The sequence below is a fragment of the Mytilus californianus genome, unplaced genomic scaffold (assembly GCF_021869535.1).
Source record: "Mytilus californianus isolate M0D057914Y unplaced genomic scaffold, xbMytCali1.0.p SCAF_12, whole genome shotgun sequence".
NCBI lineage: Eukaryota > Metazoa > Mollusca > Bivalvia > Mytilida > Mytilidae > Mytilus > Mytilus californianus.
Window position 1 is genome coordinate 26,490,791 of NW_026262604.1, and position 13,627 is coordinate 26,504,417.

General features: G+C 30.3%; 1 long non-coding RNA gene across 4 annotated transcripts; it reads left to right on the forward strand.

Moving 5' to 3' along the window:
• Nucleotides 1-9,463: 9,463 nt before the first annotated feature.
• LOC127721622 (uncharacterized) lies at nucleotides 9,464-13,328 on the forward strand. 4 transcript variants are annotated; one of them, XR_007991360.1, is made up of 7 exons: nucleotides 9,843-10,059; nucleotides 10,360-10,433; nucleotides 11,499-11,730; nucleotides 12,025-12,098; nucleotides 12,328-12,559; nucleotides 12,856-12,929; nucleotides 13,162-13,327. It is a non-coding gene; the product is annotated as an uncharacterized LOC127721622 (long non-coding RNA). The 4 variants fall into 4 exon arrangements; XR_007991361.1 differs by lacking the exon at nucleotides 10,360-10,433 and adding an exon at nucleotides 11,193-11,266; XR_007991359.1 differs by lacking the exons at nucleotides 9,843-10,059; nucleotides 10,360-10,433 and adding exons at nucleotides 10,807-10,894; nucleotides 11,193-11,266 and having other exon boundaries at nucleotides 13,162-13,326.
• Nucleotides 13,329-13,627: the final 299 nt, after the last annotated feature.

Genomic DNA, 13,627 nt, shown 5'->3' on the forward strand with positions numbered 1-13,627 from the left:
TTTATTGGACTATACGCTGTGGTGTTTTATCAGGGCATTCAGTATATGGTAGTTATCAAAATCTTTCGCATTGTGTGCAATGAGTACCGTGTTTTTGTAATGCGGCGTCATAATCTGAGAACAAAATTCGTAAGGAACGTCTTCGACTTTAAACACCCGTTGTCTGTAACCGCAACTGTTTTCGCATGGTGGTGTCGTAGTATTCTTTTTGAAAATTCTACACTTTTCACAGCGACTTCCACAAGTGTTGCATTTTGAGTCCACGGTTAATTCTACATTTTCACAAATGACGCAAGTGGACTGTAGAACCGCAAAAATCACCTTGTGTTCCGCTAATCCGCACCATAACTGGTTACAGTTTTCACAAATTCTACACGTCTTGCATCTTGCATCTGCTAAACATTTTTTGAGACAGGATCGGCTAGGTACATGACCGTCCGTACATTGATTATTATAATTGCATGAAATCCGATAGCAATGGATACACGTTTTACATTTCCTACATCTATCTCTGTCCGTGCATGATTTTCCACACGGAACGTCAGATGCATACCCTTCTTCGCACGACATCTTTTCGTTTTGGGTTGTTTCGAAATCGTAAAAAAAGTATTTTCTCGGTTCTTTCTTCGCCGTGTTGCTGTTTTCCTTGTCCCTTCTAGACGTTTTAGTATTGTGTCTGTCATAACAGTCTTGCCTGCGACATGTTAGGTTGCATTGGGAGCAAATAACAGGACGATTACTAACCCGACACGAATGGCTACGACATTCGGCACATGTGTTGACGCAACAGTGTTTTCCTTTATTTTTCTAAGGTTTTAAGCAAGATTCGCAAAATTACCCATATTAAAAAAAAAAAACATTTATACTACCTATGCCATGAAAATGGCCTGTTCCATCGGCATTTTATATCAGATACAAGTAAATATTTTTACGATGTGCTTTGGTACTGACTCGACAAAACTTGTTGCCCAATCTTGTAGAAAGTACCAAAATATTAACGTCTAATACATTGTCAAAATATTCGATATCTTTTATACTTAAAGCTTCGTCTGTTGAGAGATTGGCTTCTTTGCATAATGTTATCGCCATTGTTTTGCTGTAAGTTGTATTCTTTAGAGCAGATTCATTCACGTGTTTGAAATATCTTTTAGTCGTCATTCCGTGTTTTACGACTTTTTGAAAAGTGTTCCTGTCTTCGTCATTTTTTGGTTTCTCCCTCCATTTTTCTAACGGTACAATTTTACAGAGTTTCAAAAAACATCTACCAATAGCCGTTGCCAAACACATTTTATCGTCATTGGATACCTGTAAAATCGATCTTTTCAAAGCCATGGAATTAAATGCCCCTTTAAGTCGAATTATTGGCAATCTCCCACTACCACTAGGTACTGTTATATTTACTATCGTGACATGCATTGACGTATCTAAAGGTAAGTTTTCCTCTGAATTCAACACATTCTCGAGAGCTTTATATGTTTGACCATTTATCTAAGGGTATAACGATTGAATTATTAAGTTCGGGATGAGAGATGATAACTGGTCCTAGATCGTTGTCATTTCCTTTGGCTTTGTTTAAAACATCATCAAACATGTTTTCCAATTCCTTTTTACGATTGCATAATTTTTTATCCTTCCACGTATCATTTAATTTTACTTTATATGTGGTCTATTTCGCCAAATTTTTAGAGAATGTTTTTTGTCCGGACCTTCGAAATAAATAAGGTTTTTCTGCGCCGTTACCCTCTTCTTCCGAATCATTCATGGTCAGTGTGACATGTTGGCCAGTACCATCAATCACATTTTCTAGGTTTGATCTTTTAGTATCATGGCAACTGGTGATCTGAAAGGGTGATAAATTTGCAAGGAAGGAGTCTCCCAAATCATCCAATTGACCGTGTAGAGCATTTGGTGTAACAAGTCCGTTTTCCAACGTTGGGGTATATTGGTGAGAAAAAGCTTGTGGAGGGTACGTCAGATATATCGATGAAATGGTCAACTGTAGCGTTGTGCGCTATACATGTATCTACAGTTTTGTTTTGACCTGTGACCATGTCTATATCACTCAAAATGTCATGGATTTCCAAATGGTCCCTCAACTGAGATGATAAATAAAATCTCTTTTTACACCATGTACATGTAAGTAAAATTACAAGCTTGTCTAATACTTGAGAGTTATTTAAGAGAAAGTTATATGTGGCCCAACTTGTTAAACTGTCGGCGTCAGTGAAACTGATGGGTACATCTGTACAAAGATATGATCCATTAGACCATTGTCTGAGGCCCATTCTTGCAACTCGTTTAAAGACGTAAAGTTGTTGATGATATTGTTCAAGGTTGGTGGTTTGTGTTTCATGGTTTCAACCAAAAAAAAAAGTAGAACTTGTTTCTGCAGTGAACTCATTTTTTTTTATTTTATTTTAACAAATGGCTCTTTTTGGAAAAAAAACAAAACCGATTTCAAAACATATTTTAAAACATAAAGATCACTTCCATGAAGACTGACAATACAAGCTCGTGTGGATAAATTATTTCACTTTTTTTCTTTGACTATTATATCTTAATATGGTTATAGGTCCTACCTTATGTCTCATCTCCCATACCTCCAATAATTATATCATGTTCTTTTCACTTCATATAGTGTCAAACCCCCATATTAATGCAATTTTAAAAGTAGGTTAATTGTTTGATTGTACTTTTAACCTCTGTGTTATGTAAAATTAAATGTTCATTAATTTCCTTTATTAGATCCCATGAAGATACTATGTTCATCTTTTCCTTGTAAGCTTCATTGACTTCCCTTTAGTGGGTAACCTAGATACAAACATAAGATTAAAGGAGGGTTCTTCCCTTTCATAAATAACTCGACGTTTAAAACAACATATTAAATAAAAAGTAATCACAAAATATACATTCATCACATAAAACATTCCAAGTAACAAAAACCCTATAAGTAACAACCTTTTGTGGATTTGTTTTTCTCATACAATGAACAACATTAATGGAACACTATTTTAGCACCATTTTCATAATAAAAACTTGGGACTAGAAAAATGTCCTTGGTCAGTAAAACAATAGTAAAATTTTCTAAATAAGACGAGCCATAAAAACATCAAAAGTTTAACCATTTCAAAGCATCAAAAAGGAAAATCTTTTACAAAAAGATGAGACAGCTTAGTGAACACTTCATACTACATATCAAAAGTAACAATAAAAAACTATTATAAAAACAAAACAAATAAAAAAATATATATCAGCTCAAAACCCGTTATATATACATTATGTTGGAATGATATGTTTATAAACTTTTGAACACTGTTTCACTAAATGATGTGTACACAAGAAAAAAAAAATCACTTCAAGCATCTCACTTTAACAAAAAAAAAAAATCTCAAGACAAAACTCAAATGATATAAAACAGTGTATACTAATGAGAAACTTAACGGCTTTCAGAGAATTTGAGCAATATCACATGATATATAACAACAATCATAACATGAGCCATTATGTACCTGAAAACAAAACCATACCAGCTGTTGCAATCATAGATATTTAATTGAACACAACAACATTCCTGAGTATTTGAGCAAAAGTTATCATAATACATTTATTTACACTTTTTACACAATTGTAAAAAAACGAAAGGAAACTACTTTGTTTTAATTTAATTTGACCAAGTACTGGTGTAATCATTGAACAAATATTTCAAACAGAACACTTTCCTTTGTAGCTATATTAAAAAAACAACAATTTAAAATCATACTTAGCATTAATTTTAACTGCAAACAATAATAAATAAAAAACAAAACAAAACACAACACAACATATATTTTTTTATTTTTTATTACAAAAGAAGTCATACTGATATTAAAGAAAAAATAAACATATATAGTTACGATACTGTTGTCAGGTCATTAAAGATTGCATATTTTGGCGTTAATATTGATTCACTTATAGGGTCTTTTCATCGGCACTAAACACATTTATTTAAAAAACAGTTGTTTGCATGACACGGGTTATGTTCTTCTCGTATATGTTATGATGGTATGATACTTAACCCCTAACGGGAAGGATTGTGGCTGATATTCATATGATGAAGACAATCTTTCAATCAGTTTAATTGAAGTCTGGAGCTGGCATGTCAGTTAACTGCTAGTAGTCTGTTGTTATTTATGTATTATTGTCATTTTGTTATTTTCTTTGGTTACATCTTCTGACATCAGACTCGGACTTCTCTTGAACTGAATTTTAATGTGCGTATTGTTATGCGTTTACTTTTCTACATTGGCTAGAGGGTATAGGGAGAGGGTTGAGATCTCATAAACATGTCTAACCCCGCCGCATTTTTGCGCCTGTCCCAAGTCAGGAGCCTCTAGCCTTTGTTAGTCTTGTATTATTTTTAATTTTAGTTTCTTGTGTACAATTTGGAGTTTAGTATGGCGTTCATTATCACTGAACTAGTATATATATTTGTTTAGGGGCCAGCTGAAGGACGCCTCCGGGTGCGGGAATTTCTCGCTGCATTGAAGACCTGTTGGTGACCTTCTGCTGTTGTCTGTTCTATGGTCGGGTTGTTGTCTCTTTGACACATTCCCCATTTCAATCTCAATTTTATCATTCAAATTTCTCTTAATGTCATCTCAGAAAATTTAAAAATATTGTTTAGTTATCAATATACAAAAGATAATTAATACAAAAATTATATTGTCTGATGATACACTTAAAATATGGGATTTGGCATTGTATAATTAAAACTTAAAAACAATCCTCAGTATTTCACTAATACTGTGCATGCATATAAAAAACATCAAAATAAAAAATCTATTTACATTGTTTTGAAGTCACCAAATACTGTAAACATCAATATCATTTATTTATCCACATTTCTAGCATTTCACAATTTTTGGTCTAATCTATTCACATTGGTTTGAAAATTTTCTTTTTTTCTTTTACAGATTCACTAAACATTTAAGCAGACAGATCAATTCTTTATATATATATTACGCATCATTTGAAAAATTAAATCTCATTTTCATTAAAGAAGATATTAAAAATAAATGAAATCTTAAATTTGTTTTCCCAAAATATAATGCTTTTCACAAAACTATGGTCTTTGTTTTAATTTAAATCTTACATTTAGTATTTTTGAATAAAACGTTAATCTGAAACATTCCAAATATTATGTCAAAAACATAAAACTAATTTCGTCACAATTTAACAATTTCCTTTACATGTTTGTCTCTTTTGTTAAGGGAGTCTTAAATTGGTGGCTTCTGGTTCTTCTTGCAATTGGTGGTGTCAGATCTTCTCTTGGAGGTGGCGAGGGTTCTGTGGATGATTCTTTGTTGAAGCTTCCAGTTTCTGATGATGAAGAATGGACATGAATCGTAAAAATAGGAGTGATGTCTTCAATGGATCTTAATGAATCCATTCTAGGAACTGCGGGTCTTTGGGGAGTGGATATTTATTAATTGGAAGGATGGTTGGAAGTTCAAAGGACGGAGTAATATCTAGTGTCTGGGTTAGTTGTGTTGTTGTTGTTGAATCCTGTTGAGATTTAGTAATTGGTAAATATGACTGTTTCTGTTGTCTGCGTCTGTAAATTATCTTGACTACTCTCAGTGAAATGTAGATAACAAAAATACCTGACACTGTCCAGAATACTGCAAAATAACAATAAAACATTTATATTCATTGAATTGATTGATTGATTAGTGTTTGCTTTACGCCGCCTTAGCGCAAAAAAGGCTAAATCGCAGCAAGAGCTAATTCAAACATTTAACAATTTAAAGTATATTTTTAAAATCAGACAAAAGGTCCTTAAATATACTAAAACTCAAGTCTAAAGCAAAAATGTTAATTCACAAATAAAATTTAACACTAAGATAAGATAATAAAAATCATTTTCAATTGATACAACATTTTTATATTTTATACTATATTCCAACTTCTTTTGAGAATGAAACAATATTTGTAATTGGAACACTATCAAATAATTCATACATATTATTGACATTGAAATGCTTCCTACGAAAATCAGCAAAGTCAATACAATTAATTAAAACATGTTGCAAGGTATACACTGTGGTTCTTCTTCATTTTTCAAAAGATACTCATGTGTTATTCTAGTTTGCCCAATACGGCATCTAGAAATAACACACTGATCTTTTCTGCACATAAAAGTATTAAAAGGTTTACCTAATTTAGGTTAAATTTCATGTAATTTATTATTAACTTTTTTACTCCATTCATTTTCCAAAATATTAAAAACATATTCTCTCATATTAGATCTAAAATCGGTATATGGTATATCACAGTTAGATAATGGATCATCCAGGGCATTTTTTGTTTGCTTCTTCGTCTACAAACCCCAAGGGTGACTGGGGAATAGAAATATGGTCACCATTGGTCTTCATCCGACCGGCGGTAAAACCCTCGCTAAAGTGAGGCGTCCGTTTGGCTGTGCGGGATGTACAAGTTCGCAGTCAAGGCCGGTCAGAATGGGGACATTAAATCCGATGCCTCGTGGAAAGAGAGTGCCACGTTCTTTGCACGTTAAGAACCCTTGCAACAACTCTTTGAGGGGTCGGTAGGTGACCTGTTGCAAGGCTAAATGTCTGTCCTTATCCAATATTCCCTCATTTTTCCGTGGCAGTCCAAATTTTCCCGACCTTCATCCCGGAAGGCCTCTATTACAGGACCTACCTATTGTATTTATTGTTAATTTGTTTTCGTCCTGAATATGCATGAAATATTTGCCACTGGACGTTAAGCAACCAACAATCAACCAATCAATCTTCGTCTACAACCGTGTTTCCATGGATTCCAATATGACTCGGAACCCCTAGATTTTTTTTTTCTTTATGAAGAATTTTTAAATTCCTCATTACATTACTCATTACATATAAAATCTTGATAATTATCGGGTTTTTAATTTTAGTATGTTGTATAGCTTGTAAGCATGAAAGTGAATCGGAACATATTATAAATTTGGATTTGTCTGAAGTAGCAATAAATTTCAAAGCTAAAATTATTGCCTTTGCCTCAGCAGTAAATATGGATGCGGCAGATGACAAACGGAGAGTAGCAGCTCTGTCTCCAAAGACAGCAGTAGATGCAACTCGGTTACCATCTTTCGATCCATCTGTATAAACAATTGAAAAATCTGACTAATATGTCTTACTTTCAGCAAAATGTTGTTGAATTACAAGAGGGCTGGTTTCCGGTTTTTTGTATTTACGGAGGTCAAATATTATTTTCGGTTTTGGAAGTTCCCATGGACGGCATTTGCAAGTTCCAACTAGTGCAATAGATTTTAAAACAAAAGTGGTTAAATGTGGTTTTAAACGAATGCCTAATAGAGGAATTTTATTTTCATGTTTTGCAAATATATCTTCATTAAGTGGATTAAAAACACAGTTGCAGGCAGGATTTTCAGGATATGCTTTTAACTTGACAGCGTATTGAAGTTTAAGCTTGAAACGTCTGTTGGAGAGTGAGTGCTCATTAGCCTCTACATACAGACTCTCAACTGGTGAGGTTTTAAAGGCGCCAAGACATAAACGCAAACACTGGTGATGCACAGCATCGAGAATCTGTATGTAGGACTTCCTTGCAGAGCCATACACTATTGAACCATAATCTAGTTTAGATCTAACTATAGGTCTGTATAAATTAAGTAAAATGTTGCGATCAGCACCCCAGTCAGTGCTGCCGACAACTTTTAAAATATCTAATGCTTTTAAACATCTCGATTTTAACATTTTGATATAGGGTAGAAAGGTTAACTTTTTATCGAAAACTAGCCCAAGAAATTTAGTTTCATCAACCATTTTAATTGGGTTTTCGTACAAGGCGAGTTCTGGATCAAGATGCAATTTCCTTTGTTACAAAAATGCATCCCAAACGTTTTTGAAGTAGAAAATTTAAAACCATTTTCCGAGGCCCATTTTTCAATTCGTCCCAAGATATAATTGTAATTGTCTTTCAATGTTATTCATATTTTTGCCTCTGTAACATTTTAAAAAATCATCAACATACAGTGATCCTTCAATATTACTTTTCAAAACTTCAACAAGGCTGTTAATTTTTAAACTAAATAATGCAGCAGATAAAATACTCCTCTGAGGGACACCAATCTCTTGATCATACAGATCGGACATGGTTGAATTTACTCTAACATTAAATTGTCTGTTAGACAAGTAAAAAGTATTATAATTCAAATGGAGAAAAACCATTTAAAAACGGTTGAGATGTTGGAGGGGACGATTAGGCAATTAGAAACAGAAGACAGACACTAACCACAATGTAATTGAGCTTGTGCCAATAAAGTATTTGTATTTGTATTGGTTGTTTTTTAATAATACATTCAGTACTAGAAATGTATTGCACAAAGAATGCATTACGTTAACTTCAATAAGTCATTTGCTCATGCTGGAAAATATCGTAAGTAAACAACTAGACACATTAAAAATCATACTTACATTTTAGTTTAGTCGCTTCAAGATTTAATTTGTTTCTTAAACAGAACCCACAACTATTCATACTACTTAGCATATAAGGATGGGGCAATTTCAGGTGTTGAATCATTTAAAAGTAGTAGGTTGCACAGATGTTTAAACACCTGTAGTATATTTAAGGAGTGGTTGCATAGGTGTTAAAAGACACCTGTTTTTGTGATTTTAACGTGTGCTTTTACACTTAATTCTGACAGCGCATTTAGGAGTGGTTTGCTCAGGTTTTAGGACATCTGTTTTGTTGTGGTTTTAACTTGTGCTTCTTGAAAAAAATACAATGCGATCCTTTAAAGGATTGGGTTGTGCATACGCTTAGACACCTGTTTCTGAAAAGCGTGTACAGGAGGGTTTTGCACAGGTGTTGGAACATCTGTTTATGTAGTTAATGCTTTGAAGTGTAAATCTATAAGGAGTGACGGTTATTCAAAACAGGGTGAGGAGGTTCGCATTGTATCAGTGTATTATTCGAGTGTTTAAAAGTGAACATTTATAAAGTGCTTACATTTACACCTCAAAATATTTATAACCCTTCTCCTATTTAAAAAGAAATAACTTTGACCCCCATATTTTATAACCCCCTCATATTTATGGTCCCACTTGGAGGGGGTGTGGTGTTATAATTATACACCCACACTCAAGGGGCTTTGGGTGTTCAGTGATACTACACTACTTAAAAGCATGATTGTAACAGTATGTATTTATTTTTGTAAGTACTGTGTACCTCCATTTTCATTTTGAACATTCTTGAGCTTTATGTCATCCTTGTACATGTTATACTTGTATTATTTGAACTTTGCAACATTTGCCCCTGTTTATCTTATCATTTTAGAGAATGGTTTCTTAATTTGAATAATATTAGTTTAACCAATGACATTTATTTAATTTACAATTTTGTCCTTTTTTATAACTAATTTGTTTATACTTTTGTAATTGTGTGTGTGTGTGTTTGTTTTTCTCTGTTGATAATTTTGTATTTTTAATTATAGTAATTACTGGAGTTTTTTTCAGGTATAATCAGATTTAATTATGGAGGGAACAAGACCAATAAAACAAGAGCCTGGATCAAATGATGTTCAAACAAGGTATTTAATATTTTTTTATTATTGTTATAATTGTTCTTAATCATTACAATATGGATAATGAAAGTGAATAGACTGAAATCACTTAAATGTGTAATTAGAATACTATATGATATTTTTACCATATACCAAATAACTTATCATTATTTTGAATTCAGTTAAAGACTTTTGATAATAATAATAATAATAATAATAATAATTCACTGAATAATTATAATTTGTATGTATTTTTAAGGTATTCAGTAATAGCAGCCATCAGTCACCTTGAAGCGATCATGAAAAGAAAGATTGATGATCTTGCAGTGAAAATTATGTACCAAGTAGATGAAGTGGAAAAGAATAAACATAAGTTAAATAGTGACATTATGTTCAAGAAACAGTTAAAATCAAGAAAAAGGGATTTAATGTTGGAAGAACTCAACTAGATGACATTTTGGAATTCATTTTTGGAAATGGAGAAACCATATGTATGTAATTTGAACAATGAACTGTCTATGTTGTTTTTTTTTTTTTTTAAATATCTAAAGATATTTGTTGTTGTATTCATTTTATATAATACATATGTGTAATAAAATGCATAAATTCCATTAATTGATATCTATATATTAGTTTAACCAATGACATTTATTTAATTTACAATTTTGTCCTTTTTTATAACTAATTTGTTTATACTTTTATAATTGTGTGTGTGTGTGTGTGTGTATGTTTGTTTTTCTCTGTTGATAATTTTGTATTTTTAATTATAGTAATTACTGGAGTTTTTTCAGGTATAATCAGATTTAATTATGGAGGGAACAAGACCAATAAAACAAGAGCCTGGATCAAATGATGTTCAAACAAGGTATTTAATATTTTTTTATTATTGTTATAATTGTTCTTAATCATTACAATATGGATAATGAAAGTGAATAGACTGAAATCTCTTAAATGTGTAATTAGAATACTATATGATATTTTTACCATATACCAAATAACTTATCATTATTTTGAATTCAGTTAAAGACTTTTGATAATAATAATAATAATAATAATAATTCACTGAATAATTATAATTTGTATGTATTTTTAAGGTATTCAGAAATAGCAGCCATCAGTCACCTTGAAGAGATCATGAAATGAAAGATTGATGATCTTGCAGTGAAAATCATGTACCAAGTAGATGAAGTGGAAAAGAATAAACATAAGTTAAATAGTGACATTATGTTCAGGAAACAGTTAAAATCAAGAAAAAGGGATTTAATGTTGGAAGAACTCAACTAGATGACATTTTGGAATTCATTTTTGGAAATGGAGAAACCATATGTATGTAATTTTAACAATGAACTGTCTATGTTGTTGGTTTTTTTTTTTAAATATCTAAAGATATTTGTTGTTGTATTCATTTTATATAATACATATGTGTAATAAAATGCATAAATTCCATTAATTGATATCTATATATTAGTTTAACCAATGACATTTATTTAATTTACAATTTTGTCCTTTTTTATAACTAATTTGTTTATACTTTTATAATTGTGTGTGTGTGTGTGTGTATGTTTGTTTTTCTCTGTTGATAATTTTGTATTTTTAATTATAGTAATAACTGGAGTTTTTTCAGGTATAATCAGATTTAATTATGGAGGGAACAAGACCAATAAAACAAGAGCCTGGATCAAATGATGTTCAAACAAGGTATTTAATATTTTTTTATTATTGTTATAATTGTTCTTAATCATTACAATATGGATAATGAAAGTGAATAGACTGAAATCTCTTAAATGTGTAATTAGAATACTATATGATATTTTTACCATATACCAAATAACTTATCATTATTTTGAATTCAGTTAAAGACTTTTGATAATAATAATAATAATAATAATAATAATTCACTGAATAATTATAATTTGTATGTATTTTTAAGGTATTCAGAAATAGCAGCCATCAGTCACCTTGAAGAGATCATGAAAAGAAAGATTGATGATCTTGCAGTGAAAATCATGTACCAAGTAGATGAAGTGGAAAAGAATAAACATAAGTTAAATAGTGACATTATGTTCAAGAAACAGTTAAAATCAAGAAAAAGGGATTTAATGTTGGAAGAACTCAACTAGATGACATTTTGGAATTCATTTTTGGAAATGGAGAAACCATATGTATGTAATTTTAACAATGAACTGTCTATGTTGTTGGTTTTTTTTTTTTAAATATCTAAAGATATTTGTTGTTGTATTCATTTTATATAATACATATGTGTAATAAAATGCATAAATTCCATTAATTGATATCTATATATTAGTTTAACCAATGACATTTATTTAATTTACAATTTTGTCCTTTTTTATAACTAATTTGTTTATACTTTTATAATTGTGTGTGTGTGTATGTTTGTTTTTCTCTGTTGATAATTTTGTATTTTTAATTATAGTAATTACTGGAGTTTTTTTCAGGTATAATCAGATTTAATTATGGAGGGAACAAGACCAATAAAACAAGAGCCTGGATCAAATGATGTTCAAACAAGGTATTTAATATTTTTTTATTATTGTTATAATTGTTCTTAATCATTACAATATGGATAATGAAAGTGAATAGACTGAAATCTCTTAAATGTGTAATTAGAATACTATATGATATTTTTACCATATACCAAATAACTTATCATTATTTTGAATTCAGTTAAAGACTTTTGATAATAATAATAATAATAATAATAATTCACTGAATAATTATAATTTGTATGTATTATTAAGGTATTCAGAAATAGCAGCCATCAGTCACCTTGAAGAGATCATGAAAAGAAAGATTGATGATCTTGCAGTGAAAATCATGTACCAAGTAGATGAAGTGGAAAAGAATAAACATAAGTTAAATAGTGACATTATGTTCAAGAAACAGTTAAAATCAAGAAAAAGGGATTTAATGTTGGAAGAACTCAACTAGATGACATTTTGGAATTCATTTTTGGAAATGGAGAAACCATATGTATGTAATTTGAACAATGAACTGTCTATGTTGTTGGTTTTTTTTTTTTTTAAATATCTAAAGATATTTGTTGTTGTATTCATTTTATATAATACATATGTGTAATAAAATGCATAAATTCCATTAATTGATATCTATATATTAGTTTAACCAATGACATTTATTTAATTTACAATTTTGTCCTTTTTTATAACTAATTTGTTTATACTTTTATAATTGTGTGTGTGTGTATGTTTGTTTTTCTCTGTTGATAATTTTGTATTTTTAATTATAGTAATTACTGGAGTTTTTTTCAGGTATAATCAGATTTAATTATGGAGGGAACAAGACCAATAAAACAAGAGCCTGGATCAAATGATGTTCAAACAAGGTATTTAATATTTTTTTATTATTGTTATAATTGTTCTTAATCATTACAATATGGATAATGAAAGTGAATAGACTGAAATCTCTTAAATGTGTAATTAGAATACTATATGATATTTTTACCATATACCAAATAACTTATCATTATTTTGAATTCAGTTAAAGACTTTTGATAATAATAATAATAATAATAATAATAATTCACTGAATAATTATAATTTGTGTGTATTTTTTAGGTATTCAGAAATAGCAGCCATCAGTCACCTTGAAGCGATCATGAAAAGAAAGATTGATGATCTTGCAGTGAAAATCATGTACCAAGTAGATGAAGTGGACATTTTGGAATTCATTTTTTGGAAATGGAGAAACCATATGTATGTTATTTGAACAATGAACTGTCTATGTTGTTGGTTTTTTTTTAAATATCTAAAGATATTTGTTGTTGTATTGATTTTATATAATACATATGTGTAATAAAATGCATAAATTCCATTATTTGATATCTATATATAATTATAAATATAGTTATCTTTACATGCTATAAAAAGTATTTTATAAAATGTTATACCTGTAAATAATAACTTATTTCATTTAACTTTATAACATGTAAAGGGAACTATTAGTAAAAACTAGATGTAACTTTAAACAAAATCACCACAACAAAAATATATGCACATCTAATTTTTTTCACAAATATTCACA